This window comes from Rhinolophus sinicus, linkage group LG07, assembly GCF_036562045.2.
Source record: "Rhinolophus sinicus isolate RSC01 linkage group LG07, ASM3656204v1, whole genome shotgun sequence".
NCBI lineage: Eukaryota > Metazoa > Chordata > Mammalia > Chiroptera > Rhinolophidae > Rhinolophus > Rhinolophus sinicus.
In genome coordinates this window covers 61,065,821-61,091,989 of record NC_133757.1, presented here as the reverse complement: position 1 = coordinate 61,091,989, position 26,169 = coordinate 61,065,821, and the positions used below count along the sequence as shown (strand labels likewise).

The 26,169-nt window shown below is 42.2% G+C and overlaps 1 long non-coding RNA gene across 1 annotated transcript; it reads right to left on the bottom strand.

The window, feature by feature from the left end:
- Window positions 1–2,356: 2,356 nt before the first annotated feature.
- LOC141572807 (uncharacterized) lies at window positions 2,357–25,846 on the bottom strand. The gene is made up of 3 exons (XR_012498297.1): window positions 25,663–25,846; window positions 10,758–10,937; window positions 2,357–2,906 (listed from the first exon to the last, which is right to left on the bottom strand). It is a non-coding gene; the product is annotated as an uncharacterized LOC141572807 (long non-coding RNA).
- Window positions 25,847–26,169: the final 323 nt, after the last annotated feature.

The following is a 26,169-nucleotide window of genomic DNA, read 5'->3' as shown; positions in this document are numbered from 1 at the left end:
AGAAAAAAAAAACCACAAAAAAAAACGTGTCCCAGCAAACCACACTTAACTTAGTTAAAATGGTCCTAATAGCTCAGTGGAAACTTGACCTTTGTGGGAGCAGATTATCATTATTTATTGACAGTGGCAGGTAGTGAATATAATTAACATGTTACTTGTAACTAAGACTTGCTGACAGGTTGGGTTACCAGGTAATGTAGATTTCAACAAGCATCATGTGAATAGACTAATGCAAAATTGGGAATGGTTCTTAGCTCTTTTTACTGAAAGCTTTGATCCTCTATAACTACCCTGGAAAAGAGTGAAGACTATTGAAAACAGAGTTGATTTCCAAATAGTTTAAGGTATTTAAAGTGCTTTAAAACACCACAGCATGGTATAACTCAAAATGACTGCAAGGCTGTGGTGGGAAGTATTTGCTGATAAACAATCAAGACTTCGGGAGGAGAAGCAGGAGCCCAGCCTCTGATGGACAGCTGAGTGGAGGGAGGTGCCAGAGGATTGCCACACTTTAAAAACTGTTCTTTTGGCTTTCAAGTAATACTAACTGATGACTGATTGAAAGTGTATACTTCTCTTAGTATATGAAACATCAGAATTTTTTTTTTTTTTAAGATTTTATTGGGGAAGGGGAACAGGACTTTATTGGGGAACAGTGTGTATTTCTAGAACTTTTTTTTTTTTTCCAAGTTGTCCTTTCAATCTTAGTTGTGGAGGGCGCAGCTCAGCTCCAGGTCCAGTTGCCGTTTTCTAGTTGCAGGGGGCACAGCTCACCATCCCTTGCGGGAGTTGAACCGGCAACCTTGTGGTTGAGAAGATGCGCTCCAACTAACTGAGCCATCCCGGAGCTCAGTGGCAGCTCAGCTCAAAGAGCCGTGTTCAATCTTAGTTGCAGGGGGCGCTGCCCACCATCCCTTGTGGGACTCGAGGAATTGAACTGGCAACCTTGTGGTTGAGAGCCCACTGGCCCATGTGGGAATCGAACCGGCAGCCTTTGGAGTTAGGAGCATGGAGCTCTAACCGCCTTAGCCACCGGGCCGGCCCCCATCAGAATTTTTAATTGAGGAACATTGGGGAACAGTGTGTTTCTCCAGGGCCAATCAGCTCCAAGTCATTGTCTTTCAATCTAGTTGTGGAGGGCGCAGCTCAGCTCCAAATCCAGTCACTGGTTTCAGTCTTTAGTTGCTGGGGGCACAGCCCACCATCCCATCCAGGAATTGAACCAGCAACCTTGTTGTTGAAAGCTCGCTCTTTAACCAACTGAGCCATCCGGCCGCCCTTCTGGAAGCTCATTGTCTTCAGTCTAGTTGTGGAGGGCGCAGTTCACTGGCCCATGTGGGGATCAAACTGGCAACCCTTTTGTTCAGAGCTCGTGCACTAACCAACTGAACCATCTAGCCACCCCGAAACATCCGAATTTTCACTGGGGAGATTTTTTTTCACAACTACTGCAAGGAGTTTCTCACACATAAAACTTGAGTCAAGCTCTGAAATGGGACTGAAATGAAGTTATTACCTTTAGGAAAATTGAGAATTTTATTCCCATAATTACAAAACTGTAGAAGTACAAAAAAATTTTATCATGGTTTTTGGGAGGGTGACTGCAATATGCAATTCATATTGGCATAAGTCCTAAGGTACGTGACCCTTGGATTTTATTTGGAGAGTATTTCTGTGACTGCAACTGCTGACGTTGGAAGGTGCCATTTGAAGGGTCCAATATGGCGTTAGGTGCTTTCTCACGTCTCTTCTTTGACAGAATCTCTGCAACATCCTGGAAGGAAGTGGTGTCTGTCTTTCACAGAGAAATCGAGGCTTCAGGAGGTTGGGTCCCTCAAGGGGTGGAAGCAGGATTCAAACCCAGGTCTGCCTGATTCCAAAGGCAGGCAGGGGTCCCAGCACCCATGTTCATCGGCCCTGCATCTGTACTCCTAAGTGTTCTCGCGTCTTTGCGTTTCATCGGTTTCCCAGTCTGGACTGAGTTTGTCGGGGGCAGGAAGCAAAACTTATTCGTTTGATTACTCATGATCCTGATAAAATGAGCTTAAATAACTTTTTATTTTTACCTCGACCAATTTCTAAAATAAATTTTGATGTTTTACAGCAAGGAAGAAACTGTTTAAAGTTCTGAGGAAGAGAGTAATTAGAAGGAGGATGATTCCAGGAGGGACATAGTTAAGAAAAAAATTAAGCTGATAGGATACCTCATTGGTTTGAATGTTTTGAGAAGTAATTGACACATCAGTTGACAATTGTGGATAAATTAGAGATAGGTACTTAGAAAGCTGAGCAAATTGGTAACTTAGAGGTAACAAAAAGTGGCACAAAAGAAATGCAATCACAGTACACGAGTAGTATATACGGGAGTAATATTTACATAGCTGTAATACTGACTGCTGAGTACTGATACTGATTACACCAAAACTTGTGATGTAGCTATATGTTGGGGGAACAAGTATATATGTAGGGGGAAACATAAGAGAGAGAAGTCCTAGACTTCTAGGGTACCCAGTCAATGGAAAAATCAGGAAATAGCAGTGTAATTATTTAGAAATATGGAAGTAACAGGCAGAAGGACCTGTTACCTCAAAGAGCTAGAAGTGGGTGCTTCTGGAGAATAGGACTGAGGTAGGTTGGAGAAGAGCCAAGGGAACCATGATTTTTCATTGTAAGCTTTTTTATTGTAAAACTTTTGACTTTTTAAAGTACATACACATATTACTTTGAAAGAGATGAAACTCAAATTATAAAAGTGAAGTGAGTGGCAGCTGGGTCTGGCTTCAGCGTGGAAACCATATCCTGAGTTGAACCTGTAGACCGTGGAACAGTTTCTGAAGTACTTGTGCATGAATTCTTGCCTGATTAGCCATGTGAAGCATCAAATAATTTTTGGTGCCTAAACTGAACTAATAAAAAATAAACTTTCAGGGTTTCAGTATTGTAGTTGTCAGTACTCAAGCCATATAACATATCAGAGAAAATAAAACAATCCAAAGCAAATATTACCTAAGCACATATTGCTTAAGCACATAAAAATAGCTCACCTGCTCTAAACATTCACTGTATATATATGCCAGACCCTGTATAAACCACATCCTGCCTTTGACTTTGGATCACTGAACAGTTTCTAAAATGGTGAGCATGAATGGCTGCACAGTCTACCATGTCTAGCCAGAAATAGTTTAAGTGGGCTAATTTTAAATACAACATTTATTTTTAGGGTTTTAGGAGTAAGTGACATATCAAAATCACATACAAGAGAAATCAAAATGGAGTTAAGCAAGTCATCTTCCTTAGGCACCTGTTATTTTTCCAGCTACTGCCTCACCTTTCCTCTCCAATCTAGGATGATGTTTTAATATAAATTACTAACCTTTACTGAGCACCTAGGATGTGCCCAACACAGCCTTCAGTTTGTAGGTATGTCCAGAAGAGCTGATGTTCCAGTTTTGGGGTTCCAGTTCTATGTTAAAAAGTATAGCCTCTGGAATGTAGTCAATAATATTGTAATAACTACATAAGTGTCAGATGGGTATTAGACTTATTGAGGTTATCATTTTGTGAGGTATATAAGTGTGTAATCACTATGTTGTTTTGTACACCTGAAACTATTTTTTAAAAAAGAAAAAAGTTCATAGAGTGTGAACAAGCTAACTCTTAACTAATTTTTAAGGCAGTGTGAAGTTAAAAAGAAAAAAAAAGGTTTACCTTGGGCCTTGCCTGAAAGTTAATGAGTACAGGCTGTGATACAGCATGTAGATATCTTCTACACATCAAAATAATACAATGGCATTTTCGTCAAATCTCCTACGTAGTGAAATGACTTGATAGTGATACACATACCGGGAGTGAGCCACAAATGTGTACATACAGCCTCCTTTGGTAGAAAAATGGACAACCCCTTTGCAGGGGGCAGTGCTGAGTGGGGACAGCCTACCAGGGCCTGCTTCCATGATGGCTGATAAAGTAGCTGGACATAGCCAGCCATCTGCAGGGCTGGGCCTCTCTAGTTGTCCCAACAGAAGCCAATGTCTACTCAACACCTATCAAATGCTATCTGTATGGTGCTAGGGGCTTTAAGTGCACTTGCATTAATTGTCACCCCGACAGATGTAGGAACTGCGATGTGGAGAAGACCAGATTCCCTGGTAGCAGATAAGGGCTAACTCAGAGCTGTAACCCAATTCTCCAAGCCTGCCCTGTAACAGCAATGCTCCCTGCCCCTGCAAGCTCTAAAGGGCACAGGAATTTCCTGTCTGAGCTCGCTTGGGTGTGCCCAGAAATAATGTACTGGGTCAGAAGGCTGATAGATGTATTTGATCAGTGCAGTCTTGGACATTTATTTCTGTTTTGCTCCACCTACATTGTACTAATGCTTCAGTTTTGCAAAGATCTAGCCTGAATGAGAAATCCAGGAAGCAGATGGGTGTAGTGGGGAACAGTGTCAAAAGAAGGAACTGACTTAATTGTCCAGCCTGGGGTTTACCCAAGAGTTTCCTTTCCTTTCCTAAAAGAAAGAAAATATCTTTAGACCACTCTTAGTCTCATAATGGTAGGATGGACAATATCTCTGTGCATTTCCTTAAGCCTGTTTTCTTCCAAACACAGAGGACGACTGATGTGGGTGCAAAGACAAAGGCCCTGGTTTAGCATTTGTTTGTGTTTGTATTGGGGATTGTGGCAGCCATTATCTGACAGTTTTTTAAGAGCTCAGTGGGAAAGGAGATGATGTGTTAAATTCCTAATGAGCTGGCATGTTAAGAAGCGGGAAGCCCTAAATGATACCAGGTGGAGGAGAGCCATGCCCACTGAGCCCTGCTCAAATTCCTGACCCCCAGAATCATGAGTGATGAAATGACTGTGGTTTGAAGCTACTAAGTTTTGGTGCACATTGTTACACAGCTATAGCTGACTGAGACACTTAGTAGGAACAGCCTAGATTCATATGCAAGGTTGAATCCAAGTAAGTTAAACTCATGAGATACAAAAGATCCACAGAGAAAAGGGTGAAAAGGTGAGAGAATGAGGCAGGTACAGAGGGAAAGAAATAGAAAACAGAGTCACTATGAAGGAGCAGATCAAGCCAGTTCTGTGGCAGAGGGGTAAATAGATGGCTGGATCCTTTGAGGAGAACTTTGCACATTGTCTGCACATGGCAGAAGTTCAGAAGTGTGTTTGTTGAATAAACAAATAAATTCATGAAGCAGTCAGCTTTCCTGCTCTACTTATCTCCATTCCATCAGCAAAATACATTCCTTTCAACTGTGTCAGCTAGTTTCTTGCTTATCCTGTGAGCCATTTTGTGCTCCTAATAATACTCAGTTTCTTTGCTGTGTTTGTTCACTGTGATTCAAATGGCTTTTCTCAGGAAAAATGTCAAGCATTCTAGAATTCTTATACAGGACGTGCTGGAGAGGAGAAAACTGGTTGAAAGGGAATAGTAGAGGACTTTTTTTTTTTTTAAGGTATAACCTGTATATATAGTAGAAACACAAATCTTAATTGAACAATGGTATAAATACTTGCATATGTATACACCACGAAACCACCATTCAGATCAAGATCTAAAATATTTCCATTATCCCAGGAGTTTCCCTCGTGCACCTTCCAAGGCAACACCTTCCCACACCAACAGGTAACTACTATTCTGACATCTATCATAATAGATTAATTAACCTGTTCTGGAACTTCATATACATGGAATTATTTGCTCAACATATGGAGCTTCTTCCATGTTGTTGTATCAGTACTTTGTTCTTCTATATTGGATGAATACACCACAGTTTACCTTGTTGATGAACATGTAGATTGTTTCCAGTTTGGGGCTATTGTGAATAAAGCTGTCACTATTCTCATATATGTCTTTTGTGGACCTATGCATTCATTTCTCTTGGGGAAATATCTGGGAGTGAAATTGGTGCATCATCGCATTAACTTCAGTAGTTAACGACTATTTCCAGGTGCTCCACGTCCTTGTCAGCACTTACTATTCTCAGTCTTTTACATTTTTGCTGCCCTGTCTGGCAGGTATGGTATCTCAGTGAGGTTTTAATTTGCATTTCTCCAATGAATGATAAAGTTGAGGACTTTTTCGTGTGCTTATTGGTCATTTAGATATCATCTTTATGAAATGCCTATTTAATGCCTTTTGCCAATTTTCTAATTGAGTTGTTTGTCCTTTTGTTATTGATATGTAGGTATTCTTTTGTCAGATATATGTATTGTGAATCTATTCGCCCAGTCATGTGCTTGTCTACTAATGATGTCTTTTGCTTAATGTGAGCGCTTAATTTTAATGAACCAAGATTTATCTTTAAAAATATATAATGTAAATGTAAGTTATAATGATAATAAAATGAATACCTGCAAACCTACCCAAAACTTCAGCTCTAGAACCTGACCCCTGCTTTGGAGCAGCAGGCCCCTCCCTAAGCCAACTTACTCCCTCTCCCCACCTCACTCCCTCAGAGATAATTACTGCCTTGAATTTGTTTTTTTAAAGGTTAACATTTTAATTTAATTTAATTTAATTTTATATTTTATTTTATTGGGGAATATTGGGGAACAGTGTGTTTCTCCAGGGCCCATCAGCTCCAAATCAAGTCGTTGTCCTTCAGTCTAGTTGTGGAGGGCACAGCTCAGCTTCCAGTCGCTGTTTTCAATCTTAGTTGCAGGGGGCACAGCCCACTCTCCCATGTGGGAATTAAACTGGCAACCTTGTCGTTAAGAGCTTGCGCTCTAACCAACTGTGTCATCCAGCTGCCCTTGGCAGCTCAGTGGCAGCTCGTTGTCTTCAATCTAGTTGTGGAAAGCGCAGCTCACTGGCCCATGGGGGAATCAAACCAGCAACCCCGTTGTTCAGAGCTTGCGCTCTAACCAGCTGAGCCATCCGGCTGCCCCTACTGCCTTGAATTTTGTGATTATCGTTCTTCTGCTTTTTAAAACAGAGTCACCTAATATGAATACATCTGTCAACATGTTGTTCAGTTTTGCTTCTTTCTGAGATTTATAAAAATAGTGTCTTACTGTGTGTTGTCTTCTGAGGCTTTTTTCCCCACTCACTTTGTGTTTCCGAGATTCATCTTTATTGTTGCATGTGGTTATAGGTCATCCATTTTCAAAGCTCAATGATGTTCCATTACATGAATTTTTCAGTTTATGCATTAGCCCATCCATGGAAATATGGGCTGTTCTCTGTATTTTTTTTAAAATTCAAAGAATGATCCATCTTGCAAATATCTCCTCATGCACCTGTGCAAGAGTTCCTCTAGTGTATGGACCTAGGAGTCGAATGTCCAACTCATGGGATATGTGCATATTCAGATTTACAAAATAATGTCAAATTGTTTTCCAAAGTGATTGTATCAATTTATGTTCCCACCTGCAGTAAAGGTGACTCCATCGCCCTATGTTCCCACCAACCCTTTGAACTATTAAATTTTTTTTTCCAATTTGGTAGGTATAAAATGGCATCTTACTGTCATCCTGATTTCCATTTTCCTCACTACTAGTGAACTGGAGCATATTTATGAACCACTGGTCTTTCGTTCATTTTTCCATTCTTTTTCTTTTTTTTACCTTTTTCTTATTGTTATTTATTTGTTCTGAATACTATTCCTTTGTTGGTTATATCTTTAACCAACGTGTTGTGGATATCTTCTCCTAATTTGTGGCCTGGGTTTTCACTTTCTTTACAGCATCTTTTAATAAACAGAAGTTCTTAATTTTAATGTAGTTGCATTTATTAACCTTTTCTTTTGTGATTAGAACTTTTCTATATTGTCTAATAAATCTTTTTCTACCCAAGTTGATACATTCTCCCATATTATCTTCTTTGCTTTTCACATTTAAGTATTTGATCCTTTTGTAATTGATGTTTGCGTTACAAATACCAAATTCATTTTTTCATATGGATAACCAATTGTCCCAGCACCATTTCTATCCTTTCTGTAGATAGGTCTTTATGGTAGGCTGAATAATGGTTCCCCAAAGATGTCCACTAATGAGTCCTTGGGAACCTGTGACTATGTTACCTTCGATGGCAAAAGGAAATTTGCAGGTATGATGAAGTTAAGGATCTTGGGAAGGGAAGACTATCTTGGATTATGTGTGTGAGCCCAGTGTAATCACAAGGGTCCTCTTAAGAGGGAGAAGCAGACGTGGAGTCAGAGAAATATAGGACAGAAGCAGAGGTCAGAGACTTGAGTGATACACTTTGAAGATAGAGCAAAGGATCACGAGCCAAGGAATGTACGCAGCCTCTGGAACCTGGAAAAGGCTTAGCAACGGATTCTTCCCTAGAGCCTCCAAAAGGAATACAGCTCTTTGGACACACTTCAGAATTCTGACTTGCAGAACTGTATGATAGTAAATTTGTGTTGCTGTAAGCCAGTAAGTTTGTAGTGATTTGTTGTAGTAGCAATCGGGAATGAATACGGTGTTCAGCATCACCTCTGTCGTATGTCAAGGATTCATATTCTTCTGAGGCTGTTTCTGGGCTCTCTGTTCTGTTCCATTAGTCTATCATTCATCCTGCCAACACTAGACTGTTTTAACTACAGGAGCTTTATAATAAATATTGATATCTGGTAAAGCAGGTCCTTCATTCTCCTCCTCCCTCTGTCTTGGTAACTGGACTTTTGTTAGGCCTTTGTTTTTCCAGACAAATGACAGAATCTGCTTTTCAAGTTTCTCAAAAGACTCTATTGGGGTTTTGTTTAGAATTATACTGATTCCATAAATAGTCATTTTGGGAAAAACTGACCTCTTTCAATAATGAGTTTTCCTAAGAAGATGGTATATGCCTATATTTTTTATAAAGTCTTTATGTATTATAATAGAGGCTTTAAATTTTTCCATACTGGTGTTGCACATCTTTTGTAAGGTTTTTCCATAGATATCCTGTATTTTTTTTTGTTCCTAATGGAAATGGAAATGGTATTATTTTAAAATTAATTTTATTAATTTATTTATTTTATTAGTTTCAGATGTACAAAACAACATAATGATTAGATGTTTACACCCCTCACAAAGTGATAACCCCATCAAGTCTACCACGCTTCTGATATCATATATAGCTGTTACAATACCACTGACTATATTCCCTATGCAGCACTTTACATCCCGTGACCATATATATATATATATATATATATATATATATATATATATATATATATAATAATAGTAGGCATTCAATATTACTCTATATCAGCTTCAGGTGTACAGCACAGTGATCAGGCATCTACAATATATGAAGTGATCCCCCATCACTTCTAATAAGTTCACTACCCATCTGGCACCATACATAATCTTTACAACATTATTGACTATATTCCCCATACTGTATTTCACATCCCAATGATAACTTTGTGACTACTAATTTGTACTTCCTAATCCCTTCACCACCTCACCCATCTACCAACCCCACTCCCATTTAGCAACCATCAGTTTTTTCTCCATATCTCTGAGACTATTTCTGTTTTGTTTGCTCATTTATTCTGTTCTTTAGATTCCACATATAAGTGAGATCATATGGTATTTGCCTTTTTCAGTCTTATTTCACTTAGCATAATATCCTCTAGGTCCGTCCATTTTGTTGGAAATGAAATGGTATTATTTTTAAGATTATGTTTTCTAAGTGTCGTTGCTATATAGAAATGTAATTGAATTTTATATAGGCTCTTATTAATACAATAAACTTTTCATAGATTTCTTTGGTTTTCTATTAGACAATAATATCACCTGTATAAAAACAGTTTTGTTTCTGCTTTTCCATTTTTTTAGACAGTCGTTTTCTTTTTTTTCTTTTACTGCACTGGCTAGGATCACCAATATAACATTGAATAGAGGTGGTGATTGTGGTTATCCTTTATTTCTAGTTTTAAAGGAATCTTAATATTTCCCCATTGACAATATATCTGATATATTTTTATGTTAAGACCTGGTGTTGAACTTCATCAAATGCTCCCCCTTATGTTTTCCCCTCAGCAAAATGTAGCAACATTTTCCAGTAAGATGGATTGTCCCTGCTGTTGTCTTTGATTGTTTCTCTTTGGCATTTCTACCAGACATGTCATTCAATTGCTCACCTAATCTGTTTTGCCAAAGCTCAGGAAGGGGCAGGCCTGGGTGACCTCACCAAGATACATGACCCTATGTGCACATGGACTAATGCTGGCCAAGTATTCCAATGTCAAGACCACAAACTGTGTTCAGAAGTGTGGAGGGTGGGAACTTCCAGGTCACAGAGATTATAGGTCAGAATTGGTGCCATGGCAACCCTGGATCACTACAGGATGAAGTCACAGGGAGCAGAAACCTGAAACTATGGAGCAGAGGGTAATCACAGACAGGAGAGACATGGACCCCACACACATGTAAAGGGGCGCCTCCTCTGATCTTAATGATTTCCAGGTCCCAGCTTTGTTTCCATGAGGCCCAGCTCCGCTTCATTTCTACCCTAACAGAAAACACCCCTTCCCATATCTCCTCCCATACTAGTCCCTATGATGATGGCCTCCACAGCATCTGTCACACTGACCCCTGCTTTTTCATCCCTACCACCTCATTCAGATCCTTCTCATGTCCCACTAGGGCTTCTATGCTGGTGCCTATCAGTCTGCAGGCTCATCTTTAGGCAAACCATCTTCCCTAACTTCTAGATGCATCAGTCTGAAGTCAGCTTTGAAACTGCCCCGTCCTACCTAACAACTGGCCATGGTTGCCCACCCCCTCTGGAAGTCTGAACATCTTACCTTGACATTCGAGGACCCACGTGATTTGTTCTTATTGCCTCTCTAACTTATCCCTCCTCTCAGCTGCAAGTGGCCCAAACTGCAACAGAACTGTACTGGCTCTTCACACTCTGGTCCGGCTCTTCACTCCATCTGCTGGGCTATGCTCCTTAGATCCTCTCAGGCTAAAAACAGCAACCCCTTAGGGACAGAGACAAGAGGAAGTCAGGACACTTCTCAGTGGTGGTAACCAGCCCTCAGAAGCACATATGCATTCCTCTCCTGCCAGCGGTCCTGCTATTCCCACAGTTCTGATGTTTTCTGTCACTTCCTTCCTGCTGTTCCTCTGCTCCATCTATTGCCTGCTCTGTCCTCACTTCAGAAGGCCCCTGTGAGCACCTGGCTTTGGCCAGTCAGTGGAGCTGCCACTTACCAGGAAGGTTCCGCCCATGCCCCTTTCCTTAAACGCATCTGTGGGTATGACAGCCGCCTGCAGTTCTCAGGGATTCCTCTCCAGGAAAAATGCTTTTTCCTTTTTTCTTTTCAGGTTTCCTTACTGGACTCACAGTTTCACAAATTGCATAAAATACATTCTCTTTTTTTTTCTTTAGTAAAAATAAAAACCACAGTGATAAAGCTGGAGTCCCAATGACCCTTTCCTAATCTGACTCCCCTTCTCAGCATAACCATTGGAATGTCTTCTGGCCTTGAAATCGTTTTATAAAGAAAGTTTTGCTATTTTTTTTTATGTAAATGTATGTATTGACGACCTCATCGACTTATTGTCGTTTATTTTGAAATATTTTCTCTTCAAAATATTTGTAATACCGGTAGAAAGAGATGTACCTACTAGTCCAACATTCACAAGGTAGAAACATAATGAAAAATCTGTCACCGCCCTCACGCCTCTCTCTTTACCCCTTACCCAGATTAACTTGTTCTCTAGGCACTTGTCACCAGCTGACATATAAGTAGATAGATGTGCCAGTTTCTGCTATCTCCCCGGTTGTTTGGAGGCCACAGATGACAAGGTTCAGCGTCTGCCTCTCCCAAGCTCCTAGAACCACACCCGACGCCCGCCCAGTAACTGAGTCTGCGGCGGGAGGCGGTGGAGGGAGGGCTCTGGAAGGCAGTCAGCGGGGAGCGGCAGTCCTGGGAGTGCAGAGATGTCCTTTGAGGATGGGCACAGAAGATAGTTGAGGACAGAGGTCCAAACAGAAGAAGGAAGGAGAGGATGTGGCGTTCAAGGACGTCATGGGTGGGATGGGGAGAGGCTGAGGATCGGGTCGGGCCTGTTCGTGTTCTAAGGCACTGGGCTGCTCAGGGCCACTGGGGCTCCTCCTTCCCATGGGCCCGCCCCGTGCTGTAACCTCTTCTGAGGATAGCCCAGCCCGGCTGACTCGCCCTTCTGCCCCCAAGACCAGCCCAAACCTGTCAAGGAGCAGGGGGAGTGCGGACGGTGGCCCTTGGTGACTCCCAGTCCTGCGCCTGTCCCCAGGCGCGTCTCTATCCTGGCAGGCTGCGGTGGGAACCCCGTCGCTGACCCCAGCCAACTCCTCCGCATAGCTCCTGCTCTCCAGCGATGGGATCGGAGGCCCCGGAAGGGGCGCGCTGCCCAAACAGGAGGCTGGGGCTGGTGGTCCAGAGGGCGGCCTTCTACCTCGCGCTTGTCCTCTGTCCTTTCCTGTCCTCTCACGGTGTCTCGCCAACACCCTGGGGTGGGTGAGGCAGGGACAGGGTTCGAGGGTGTCACCTTGGGTAAGCAGGTGGGAGGAGAGACACTGGGCGCGCTCTCTGCCCCGCGGCTTCACTAAGGACAGATGGAAACGGCCTTTGGAGGCACCGCGCCCCCCAGCACGCCTGTGGCCTCAGTCTCCCAATCCCCGAAGTGGGTAGGTAGAGAAAGGAAGCTGGACCGAGCCTCCTCTCATGGTCTCTAGGGAAGCCCATCAGCCCCGAGCCCCATCTCCACTGTTCCTGCTCCATCAGCCCTGGCCCGTCTGGGCGACCGTGATGCCTGGGGGCGGCGGGGCTCCTCGACCTGGATCCTCCCTGCCTTCCCAACTGGAAGGTGCGGTGTGGCGGGCGGGAGCTAGGGAGGCGAGGCTACCCAAACCCAGAGTGAACAGCTCACAGCCCAGAGCCAGGCTGGGAGCCCGCGCGTGGGAAGTCCACTGGGGTTTCCCTGAGCGACCGCGAGCCGACGCCTGGACGGAGAGGCCCACAGGGATCCTGCAAGCCAGCCAGCCCCGACGGGTGGGGCACCTTCCCCGGGATGCCCACTGCTGGCGGATGCCAGGCCTCCGTCCTCCTGTGCCCGGCTGCCGGTCAGCGGGTTCCTCCGGTCCTCGGTTGCATGCCCGGGACTGTCCGCTGGACTCTGGGGCCTACACCAATCAGCTGCAGGGCTCAGATACCCGCGGCCCTCCAGGCTCCGCTCCCCACGAGCACGCGTATCCAGCGGGCTGGGCCCGGTCCTGCACAGCATGGCTTCTGCTGACCACCAGCTCTGCTGCCACTACATACCATTCCTAGTTGTACGCGGGAAACAGGCCTCTGGGAGGCCCTGGGACCCCCTGGAACCAGGTCCCGGAGCTGCAGTGCTCTCATTGTTCCCAGTGTGCCTGCAGCGCCCCCTGCAGTGAATCTTCTGCACGGTAGCCCAGGACACATCCCCAAACCCAACTGTGACTGGCGTCCCTTAGAACCTCCCCTTTTTCTACCTGGCTGACCCCGCTGTAGTCTTTCGTGTTGATGTTGGAAGCTCTTATGATGAATCATATCTCCAATATGCAGATAAAAACCCCCACAAAACAAATGTGAATCTTAGTGAATTATTATAAAATGAACACCCTTGTAACCACCATCCAGGCCAAGAAACTACTTTCCCAGCCACCCTAGAAATCCCACCTACCCACCCTGTGCCCTATCCCAATCTCAGCCACCTTCCTCCTTCAAAAAGTATCCTGACTCTTAAAGTACTTTCCTTGAGTTTATAGTTTTGAGCACCTAAGTGTGCCTCTCTGGACACTATAGATTAGTCGTGCTCATATTGTTTGTATTTTACATGTTTTTTAATCTGTAGGTTCCTTCTCCATCTTTCCTTTCCTTACAATGTATCCATGGAAGAACCTGGGCCATTCCCTCTGTAGAGTTTTCCAGTCTAGATTTTGCAGATTGCATTCTCATGGTGCAGTCCAACACATTTCTATGTTCTCTACATTTCCTGCAAATTGACAATTAGATCCAGAAGGGTGATCAGACTCAGTGACAAGATTTTTGATGAGACTCTGGGTGTTGATGTGCTTTTTTTAGCAGGGGGCACATAATGTCTGGTTGTCTCTCTTTTTTTAAGATGTTAGCAGAGATGATATTCAACACCTACATTCATTAATTCATTGGGGGGGTGTAAAAGGTGGTACTATTCTTATTATATAATTTCTTTTTCATTTATAAGCTGGGTTAACTTTATAAACAGACACTTCCCTACTTCATCTGCTACCCAGTTGAACAGTTCATAGAGGAAAGACAGGATAGATGCTTGTTTCTTTTCATTTATTTGTCCATTTTTAAGACAATGAATTGCTACTTTGTCACCCTGCGAAGATGAATTAGTTAAAAAATACCATGATGAAATCAAGGATTTAAACATGTTTGGTGGATTTTAATATATTGCACTTATTATCATTATTGGTGTCCAAATTAGCCCATCTTTGGCCAGTTGGAACCTCTTCAGGTTAACTCTGAAGTCCTTCTGATGTGACTCTAGCAGTCTGAATGCTTCCTTGCTATCTGGTTTGACAAGATGTTTCAAGCTCATCTTGTATATTTCCTGCCCAAGACTAGAGTCAGCCATTTCTCTGCGAAGCCTTGGTTTCTTTATAGTGGGGAATAATACTGAAGACCACAACTGGGATGTTAGAAGTCTTCTGCCTTCTGGGTTGATCAATGTTTCTAGGTCTTTTTAGTGGGAAAAGCTAGAAATTACATACATGATAAAATACTCTGGGAATTTATACTGATACATTCCATTCAAACTGGGGAACTATAGGGTTTTTACTTAACCTCTTCTGTTCCATCTGTATCTCCTTTCTACTACACTGGGAAACTTGTTTCTCAAGGACACAGGGAATAACTGAATTAAAATATCCATTTGTTTTATCTCAATGTATGCACACAGAAGTTCAGAATAACAATATCAATAATACCATATAAGATATTGATGAAAGCAATTGAAAAAGACACAAGTAAGTGGAAAGATATTCCACGCTCATGGATTGGAAGAATTAATATTATTAAAATGTCCATACCACCCAAAGCAATCTACTGATTCAATGTAATCCCTATCAAAATTCCAATGGCATTTTTCACAGAGGTAGAACAAATAATCCTAAAATTTGTATGGAATCACCAAAGAACCCAAATAGCCAAAGCAATCTTGAGAGAGAAGAACAAAGTTGAAGGCACCACGTTTCCTAATTTCAAACTATATTACCAAGCTATAGTAATCAAAACAGTATGGTACTGTCATAAAACAGACACACAGACCAATGAAACAGATTAGAGATCCCAGAAATAAACCCACACATATATGGTTAATTAATCTATGACAAAGCAGGGAAGAATATACAGTGGGGAAAGGACAGTCTCCTCAATAAGGGTGTTGGAAAAACTGGACAGCCACATGCCAAAGAATGAAAGTGGAACACTATCTTACATCATACACAAAAATTAACTGAAAATGGATGAAAGACTTGGATGTAAGACCTCCAATCATAAAACTCCTAGAAGAAAACATAGGCAGTAAGCTCCTTGACATTAGTCTTAGCAATGATTTTTTTGGATCTGACACCAAGATTAAAGGCAACAAAAGCAAAAATGAACAAGTGAAACTGCATTAAACTAAAAAGTTTCTGCACAGCAAAGGAAATCATCAACAAAATATAATGACAACCTACTGAATGGGAGGAAATATTTGCAAAGCATATATCTCATAAGGGGTTAATGCCTAAAATATATAAAGAACTCATATAACTAAGTAGCAAAAAACAAAACAATCCAATTTAAAAAAATGCGCAGATCTGAATAGACATTTTTCCAAAAAAGACATACAGATGACCAATAGGTACATGAAAAGATGCTCAATAACACTAATCTTCAGGGAAATGCAAATTAAAACCACAATGAGGTATCACCCCATCCCTGTTAGAATAAGTATTATAAAAAAGACAAGAAATAATAAATGTTGGTGAGGATGTGGAGGAATGGGACCCTTGTGCATTGTTGGTGGAAATGTTAATTGGTACAGCCACTATGAAAAATGTATGGAAGTTCCTCAAAAAATTAAAAATTGAACTACCATATGATCCTGCAATTCCACTTCTGGATATTTATCCAAAGAAAACTAACTCAAACACTAACTCAAAAAGATACCTGTATCCCCATGTTCATTGCAGCATTATTTTCAATAACCAAGATATGGAAACCTAAGTGTTCACTGATAGATGAATGGATAAAGAAATTGTGGTGTGTTTGTGTGTAAATATTATGCATTCACAAAAAATTTGCCATTTGCTACAACACGGATGAAACAGGAGGGCATTATGCTAAATGAAATAAGTCAGACAAGTAACACATGATCTCATTTATAAGTGGAATCTAAAAAAAAAAAAAAAGACAACAACAGAAACCCCCAAACTCATAGATATAGAGAACAGATCAGAGGCAGGGAGTGGTGGGGGGGTGAGATGAGTGAAGAGGTCTAAAGGTCCAAACTTACAATTATAAAATAAATAAGTCAGGGAGATATAATGAACAGCATGGTGACTATATTTAATAATACTGTATTGCATATTTGAAAGTTGCTAAGAGAGAACTTAAAGGTTCTTATTAGGCTGGCCTGGTGGGTCAGGCAGTTGGAGCTCCGTGCTCCTAACTCCGAAGGCTGCCGATTTGATTCCCACATGGGCCAGTGGGCTCTCAACCACAAGGTTGCCAGTTTGATTCCGCGAGTCCCGCAAGGGATGGTGGGCAACACCCCCTGAAACTAAGATTGAACACGGCACCTTGAGCTGTGCTGCCGCTGAGCTCCCGGATGGCTCAGTTGGTTGGAGCGCATCCTCTCAACCACAAGGTTGCTGGCTCAACTCCCGCAAGGGATGGTGGGCTGTGCCCCCTGCAACTAGCAACGGCAACTGGACCTGGAGCTGAGCTGCGCCCTCCACAACTAAGACTGAAAGGACAACAACTTGACTTGGAAACAAAAAAAAGTCCTGGAAGTACACACTGTTCCCCAATAAAGTCCTGTTCCCCTTCCCCAATAAAATCTTAAAAAAAAAAAAAAAAAAGTTCTCATCACAAGTAAAACAATGTTTTTGTAATTATGTATGGTGATGGATGTTAATCAGACTTATTGTGGTGATCATTTTGCAATATATACACATATTGAATCATTATGTTGTACACCTGAAAGTAATATAGTGTTACAGGTTAATTATACCTCAATAAAAAACTAAAGTAACTAGAATGTCTTAGGAAAAAAATACCAGAACTAGTTATGATTTCTAAAAACAGTGAAAACTTTTTTTGCATGATTTTTCAATTCTCTCCTCCCCCCTCCAATTTTTTGTGCCATATCTATCTACATTCTCAGAATATAAAGCCATTAATACTACAATCTCTCCCTTTTAATGCTCATTTAATCTTAATTCTACAAGTATAACTTGAACCTCACTTCAAACAAAGACACATACAGACTGAAAGTGAACAAATGGAAAAAGATATTCTGTGCAAATAGAAACAATAGGAAAGCTAGGGTAGCAATACTCATATCAAACTTTAAAACACAAAGTGTAAAAAAAGACAAAGAAGGACTTTACATAATTATAAAGGGGTCAATCCCAGAAGAGGATATAACAATTGTAAACATCTATGTGCCCAACATAGGAGCACTTAAATATATAAAACAATGATTAATGAACATAAAGGGAGAAATCCACAGCAACACAATAGTAGGGGATTTTAATACCTCTCTCACATCAATAGATAGATCATTCAGACAGAAAATTAATGAGGAAACAATGGCCTTAAATGTCACATTTGACCAGATCAACTTAATAGACCTTGATAGAACATTTTATCCAAAAACTGAAGGATACACGCTTTTCTTTCAAGTGCACATGACACATTCTCCAGGACAGATAATATATTAGACCACAAAATAAGTTTCAATAAATTCAATAAGATTGAAATTATATTGAGCATCTTTTCCAAACATAATAGCACGAAACTAGAAATCAACTACAGGAAGAAAACTGGAAAAAACACAAATACATGGAGACTGAAAACATGCTACTAAACAACCAATAAATCAAAGAGAAAATAAAAAACTACCTTGAGACAAATGAAAACAAAAACACAACTTTTCAAAATTTATGGGATGCAGCAAAAACAGTTCTAAGAAGTTCATAGGTACACAGGCTTATCTCAAGAAACAAGGAAAATCCAAATAAATGATCTAACTCTATACAACAAAAGGAACTAGCAAAAGGAGGACAAACAAAACCAAAGTAAACAGAAGAAAAGAAATAGTTGAGATCAGAGTGGAAATAAAATAGAAATTAAAATAGAAAAGATCAATAAAACTAAGAGCTGGTTCTTTGAAAGGATAAATAAAATGGACAAATATTTAGCTAGATTCATCAAGAAAAAAGGAGAGCCCAAATAGGTAAAATCATAAAGGAAAGAGAAGTTACAGCTGGCACCACAGAAATACAAAGAACCATCAAAGAATACCACAAATAATTCTATGCCAACAAATTTGACAATCTAGAAGAAATGGATAAATTTCTACAACTATATAACCCTCCAAGACTGAACCAGCAAGAAATACAAAATCCAAACAGGCCAATTATTAGGAATGAAATTGAAGCAATATTAAAATTATAATAAAACAAAAAAAACACACAAAAAAAACTCCCAACAAATAAAAGTCCAGGATGCTTTCACAGGTGAATTCTAACAAAGAAGCATTAATACCTATCCTTAAACTATTTCAAACAATTGAAGAGGAAGGAGCACATCCAAACTCATTTTATGAAACCAGCATTACCCTGATATCAAACCCAGACAAAGATGTAAAACAAAAAAAAAAAAAAAAAAGAAAAGAAAAAAGAAAGAAAGAAAGAAAGGGAAGAAATAAAATTGCAGGCCAATATCCTTGATGAACATAGATGCAAAAATTTTCAACAAAAGATTAGCAATCCATGTTCAATAATACATTAAAAGGATTATATACCGTGACCAAGTGGGATTCATCCCAGGGATACAAGAATGGTTCAAAATTGGTAAATCAATCAACATGATACATCACATTAACAAAATAAAGGATAAAAACCATATGGTCATCTCAATAGATGTAGAAAAAGCATTTGACAAAATTCAACATCCTTTTATGATTAAAAACTCTCAACAAAATGAGTATAGAAAGAACATATCTCTCAACATAATAAAGGCCATATATGACAAACCCTCAGCTACAATCATACTCAATGGTGAAAAGCTGAAAGTCTTTCCTCTAAGATCAGGAACAGGACAAAGTTGTCCACTATCACCACTTCTATTCATCATAGTAGTATTGGAAATCCTAGTCACAGCAATCAGACGAAAAAAAAAAAAAAAGAAGTAAAAGACATCCAAATAGGAAAGGAAGAATTAAAATCGTCATTATTTGCACATGACATGGTACTATATATAGAAAACCCTAAAGACTCCATCAAAACACTATTAAAACTAATAAATGAATTCAGTAAAGTTGCTGCATACAGAATCAATATACAGAAATCTGTTGCATTTTTTTCTGTTGCATTTTCATAGAACATTCAGATGGAGAAATGAAGAAAACAATCCAGTTGCATCAAAAATCATAAAATACCTAGGAATAAATTTAACCAGAGGTGAAAGACCTGTACTCTGAAAACTATGACACTAAAGAAGACAGAAATAAATTGAAGGATATACCTTGCTCATGGATTGGCAGAATTAACATTGTTAAGATATTCTTATCATGTAAAGCAATATACAGATTCAATGCAATTCCTATTAAAATACCATAGCATTCTCCTTAGAACTAGAACAAACAATCCTAAAATTTATATGGAGCCATAAAAGACCCTGAATAGCCAAATAAATATTGAGAATGAACAAAGTGGGAGGTATCACACTCCCTGACATAAAACTATACCACAAATCTACAACAACCAAAACAGTATGGTACTGGCATAAACATACACACACGCACACGCGTGTACACTCACACACACACACACACACATAACACATATGAGGTCAGACAATTAAATTCGCAAACTCATCCTAGAAAAAGTGCTGCAGACCTTATTGCTGAATATCACTACGGTCACCTTCGAAGTACTCCCCTTGGGAAGCTATGCACCAATGCCAGTGCCTAGTCCACCCTTCAAAGCAATTTTGGAACTCTTTTTCTGGAATGGTCATCAGAGCTGTTGTCATATTACCCTTGATGTCCTGAATGTCATCAAAATGTCTTCCTTTCAATATTTCCTTTATCTTCGGGTAAAGAAAGAAGTCATTGGGGGCCGGATCAGGTGAGTAGGGAGGATGTTCCAATACAGTTATTTGTTGACTTGGTAAAACTCCCTCACAGACAGTGCTGTGTGAGCTGGTGCATTGTCGTGATGCAGGAGCCATGAATTGTTGGCGAAGAGTTCAGGTCGTCTTTTTTACACAGCCTTTTCAGCACTTCCAAATAGTAAACTTGGTTAACTGTTTGTCCAGTTGGTTCAAATTCATAACGAGTAGTCTCTCTGATATCAAAAGAAGGTGGGCAACATCATTGCAATCAATTCGCGAACTTAATTGTCAGACCTCGTACATATAAATGGAATAGAGAGCCCAGAAATAAATCCTCACTATATAGTCAGTTAATCTATGACAAAGGAGGCAAAGCTATCCAATGGGGTTAAAGAAAGTCTCATCAATAAGTGGTATTGGTAAAACTGGATACACACACACACACACACACACACACACACACACACACACACACAGAAAGAAATTGGACCACTGTTGTACACACCGCATACAAGAATAAAGTCAAAATGGATTAAAGACTTAAATGTAAGACCTGAAACCATAAAACTCCTAGAACATACAGGTAGTAAACTCTTTGATATTGCTCTTAGCAATATCTTTTTGGATATGTCTCCTCGGGCAAGGGTAACAAAAGAAAAAATAAACAAATGGGACTACATCAAACTAAAATGTTTCTGCACAGTGAAGGAAACCATCAACAATACAAAAAAGACAATCTACTGAATGGGAGAAAATATTTGCCAATGATACATCGAATAAGGGGTCAACATCCAAAATATATAAGGAATGCATACAACTTAACACCAAAACACTCAAACAATCCAACTAAAAAAATGGGCAGAGGACCTGAACAGACGTTTCTCCAAACAGGACATACAAATGGCCAAGAGACATATGAAAAGATGCTCAACATCACTAATCATCAGAGAAATGCAAATTAAAACCACAGTGAGATATCACCTCACACCTGTCAGAATGGCTATCATCAATAAATCAACAAATAAGAAGTTCCCGCGAGGCTTTGAATATAAGAGGACACTTGAGGTCTGTTAGTGGGATTGCAGATTGGTGCAGCCACTATGGAACAGTATGAAAGTGCTTCAAAAAACTAAAAACAGAGCTGCCATATGATCCAGCTATTCCACTTCTGGGTATTTATCTGAAGACAATAAAAACACTAAGTAGAAAAGATGTATGTACCCCTATGTTCATTGCAGCATTACTGGTAACAACCAATATATGGAAGCAATAGATGAATGGATGTCCATCAATAGATGAATTGATAAAGAAGATGTAGTATATACACAATAGAATATTATTCAGCAATAAAGAGAATGATATCTTGCCATTTGTGACAACATAGATGGACCTAGCAGGTATTATGCTAAATGAAATAAGTGAGAGAGAAAGACAAATACCATATGATTTCACTTGTATGTGGAATCTAAAAAAACCAAAACAAATGACAAAAAAAGTGAAATAGACAAAACAGAACAGAAACAGACCCATAAATACAGAGAACAAGCTGATGGCTTCAGAAGCGGGGCTGTGTGCACAGTGCCCTCTGCTGCCCACATACCTGCTGCTTCCTTCTGCTTCCCTCAACACTTATACTCAAGTTGCGCAGGTCTCATGACCTGTCCACCCATTTGTATTTTGTGGTGACAGGGGGATACCTTGTCGGCTTGTCTCGTAAATATTGTCCATGGGTTTGATTTTTATATCTTATTGCTTTGTGTTTATGTGGGGATTCTGGAAGACACAAAAGTATGCTTCCACCCCCACTTCCATCTTCCTAGAATTCTTACATTCATATTTTAAAATGATACTTTAAAAGGCAACAATAGATAGCCAGAATTATTTTTTCATTTGCAGAAAGCACTAAAAAAATAACTGTGTACATTAAAAGCAAAAACAGACTGTTGTCTGCCCAAGGCCTGGGTCTGTTCTCACTGTTAACCAGGGAGATTGCAACACGGCAACTGCTAGAGATGTGACAGCTCCTGGTTCAGGCGAGATGGCAGACCAGACAGTCCCAACATCCGTGCCTACAAACACCCAGACATGTGATGGCCTGGCCAAGCTCAGAAGAAAGGCACAGGCTCTATGAGTGCAGAAAGGAGGGAAGGAGAGAGAGAGAGAGAGAGAGAGGGGTGGGTAAAGGAGGGGATGGGCCTCGCCTCAGCTATATCTAGAATGATTTATTTCTATTATCTGGAAAGAGTAAGCCCTCCAAAGCAAAAGGGCATCGTGTGTTATTTCTGCAGGATGGGTACAGAGATGTCTGTTATATCTTCACTTATCTGCATGTTTAAAATTTTTATACTTAAAATATATTAGCTCTGCATTGGTACTTTTCTTTGCCTGTGACGTAATCAAAAGAGTTGGAGAAGAATTAAGAGGGAAATAACTTTATCATGCTGTGGTTCAGTGCTGTGTCCCTGGTGATCTGAAAATCGTCTCCCCGCTTACTAGTCATTGGCCAGGTAAGGTGTGGGAGGGCTGGTGCCTGCCCTCCAGGTGTGTGTCCAGCAGGTGTTTATCCTGATGCTCCTCTTGCTGCTGGCCTTATCCTCCACTGCTGGGCCCCACCCCAAGTCCAGCCTGATGTCCTGTTCAGAGGCAGTGCCGTCCACCCCAGCCCTAGCCATCTGTCCCCTTAGTTGTCTAGCGGTGCTAGAAATACACATGTGAGGTCATTGGGGGTCTCACTGTCAGGATACAATAACAAAATGAGTGTTTTTAGAGGAAAAACTGGCACCACCCCCGTGATTCTTATCAGGCCCTGCAGGAACGCAGCTTTGTTCCAGAAGGCTCCATAAGGAGACAGACAGGAAGAAGAACCTGTATCCCTCTGGCAGTGTGGAAAGATTTCCAGGAGGAGGAAGGGCCTGGCTGGGCCTGGTAGTGTGGGTCTGGGGGGCGGGAGGTGGCCAGGTATGCGGGGAGGTGAGGAGGTATGAGGGTCCACCCTCAGTGACGAGGCTCCCCTCTGGTCCTGCCCCTTGCAGCCGCTCCACTTGTTCCACCTCCACTCTCCCTCCTCCCTCTTTTGTCTCCCCTGACCAGCAACCTGGGCCTGGGAGATGGAATCTATGTCCTCTTTGCTGCATTTGGAGCATTTCTTCTTTCCTCCAGGCTTTCTTTCTCTTTCAGCCCCTGACCCTTGCACTCCACTCTTGTGTTCGGAGGACAGGGAAGCCACGGTGGCACCTCGTCCTCTCCCAGCTCTGCACACCCTCTTGCCCAGCACCGCCCTTCTCTCCTCACTGTGAGGTGAGCCCACAGGGCTTGGTTGCGTTGTCTCACCGTGCAGGGACCTGCTCCCACACCCTCCCTTGTCTCTTCTTCCTCCTGGAGGCTTTCCCCTGCACCCTAACATGCCCAGTAGGCCCCACCCTAGAAAAATGCAAACCAAACTTCCCTTGGCTCCACATCTCCCTCCAGTTGCGTCTGCTCTCCTCTTCTTTCCACCTACAAGCTTCTAAGAGGAATTGTCTACACATGAACTGCTACTCACCTCTCCTCTTCCTATCTTCCTTGGTGCCTCTATTGTCTGGTTTTACGCTCAGTGTCCTGTCTGCTAAGGTCACCGGGGACCTCCGAGGACCATGTCCAAGCCCTGCAGCCTTTGACCTCTGCAGTCCACACCCTGCGTCTTCCCTTGTCTCAGTGATGCTGCAAGCTGCTCTATTCGCTCTCACCTCAGGAACCACCTCCTGGATGGCTCCTCCTCAGTCTCTCAAATTGCACCCCCACCCCCACCCCCAGCTCCTGCCCAGCTCCTGCCGAATCACTTTGCCTGCTCTCCCTAGACCAGAAGATCTCAGCTTTGGCTGTGCACTAGAATCTCCTGGGAAGCGCTTTAAAATGCTGATGCCCAGGCCGACTGAGTCTGAGCCCCCAGGGGAGGGGAGGGGCGGGTTCACTGGTAGTTTTTTCAAAGCACCCCGGTGATTCTGACGCCCAGTTTGCCTGTCCAACCAGATCCCTCTGCTGAGCGGTAACTGCCAGTGTGACATCGCCACCTAGTGGCTTCCTCAGGACATAAGGTGGTGTGGAAAGAGAAACAACTTGTAAAATCTGTTAAATTTGTTAGATATCTGTGGCTGCAGTTTGAGCTGGTCCAGGGGACTCACTGCTCCCACCTCACCACAATCTTCCTAATCAAATAGCAAATTTTTTACAATGTGCCGAGCACTGTTGTAAATGCGTCACCACAATCATATGACACAGGTATTATTATTCCCATCTATTATTATTAATTTATATTATTATTGTCTGTACAAGGAAACTGAGGCACAAAAACCTGCCCAAGGCCACACAGGAGCTGGAGCTAGGATTACAAACCCAGACAGTCTGGCTCGACTGTCCACTCTCATACCCACAGCACTGGCTGCTGCGAGGCTGCTGCCTTCCTGGGGCACAGTGGCTGGCAGAGTTGGCTTCTTCCGCTGGGCGTATGTTGGCACAGGGACAGGAAGGCAGATGACGGGCTGCCATCACCAGATACACTTGACAATCTTATTCGCTGCTGCCTTTATATTCCTGTCCTTAAGTGCCTCTCCCCAAGACTGAGGCTGGCTGTAACGTTTTATCCAGGCCCAAGCCCAGTATAAACAGAGGCCAGCTTCACCAGGCACAAGAGCAGTTTTAGTCAGCTGGAGTGAAAATATCCTCAGCTTCGCTGGAAATCCCCTGCTAAGTAGTTTCTCTCAGTGACTTCATTAGGGAAGTGGATCAGATTTGATTAAATATCAAAGTGTCTACGTTTTAATTAGCCGCACATTGCCTTCTGGAACTCTCTTCCCACTCCTCACCCCCATGATCACGCAGCAGTTCCATTTCCCCAGCTGCTCAAACCAGGACCCTGGGGGTCTGTCTGTTCCCTCTTTCTTCCTCACCCCACATGCAATCAACTCATCCTCATGTCCCATCAATTTCAACTCCAAAATAGACTGACTGCCTCTCCACATTTCCCTCCACTCCCCTAGGCCAGGCCACCACTGGCGCTGTCCCTGATTCACTCTTTGCTTCCATTTCTCACTCCTTCCTATCCGAAAGAGGGATTTAAAAGACAAACCTTATCGTGTCACTCTGCTAACAAACAGTAAAACTATCAGTGGAACTTTGGTAAAAAGCCCAAATTCTTAGCCAGACCTGAAGCCCCTCCTCCTCCCAGCAGCCCTCCCAGCTTTGCTCTCCTCAATCCAGCTACACTGGCTTTCTGTCTGTTCTTTCAAAGGACTCCCCAGCCTTCAAATGCCCCAGGCCCGGACACCGTTCCGCCCTTTACCTGGATAATGACTCATCTTCAGATTTTAGCTCAAATACCAGAGGTCCCTCTTTCCTGGGCCCGGTTCCTCCGCCATGCCTCGGCCGAGGGTCCCGGACGCTCAGTCCCGCCTGCTCGGCTCCAGTGGTGGTACCAGGAAGGGGTGGGAGGCTGGGACTTAAGGCAACCTCAGGAGCAGAGCCAGCGGTTCAGCCCACCGCGGGTGTCCAGATGCACCCAGCGGGCTCTTTCGCCCCCTGGCGGCAGCGACAGACCTGGCCCTCTGGTTCCTCTACAGTGCCCTGTGACTCCTGGCACCGTCCCGGACTCTGGCAGAAGACGCTCTGCCGCTTTCCCGCGGCCCCGCCACCCCACTGGCTTAACACGTGGATTTAGAGATTTCCACCGTATGGAACCGGGAGAACGCGAGCCTCGAGCTGGGGACGTGGTTTCCCTGCCCCGCCGCAGGGCAGGGCCGCCTCCGTCAGTTTCCTTGATGGTAAGTAAGCCGGTGGGTCTTCTTCGCAG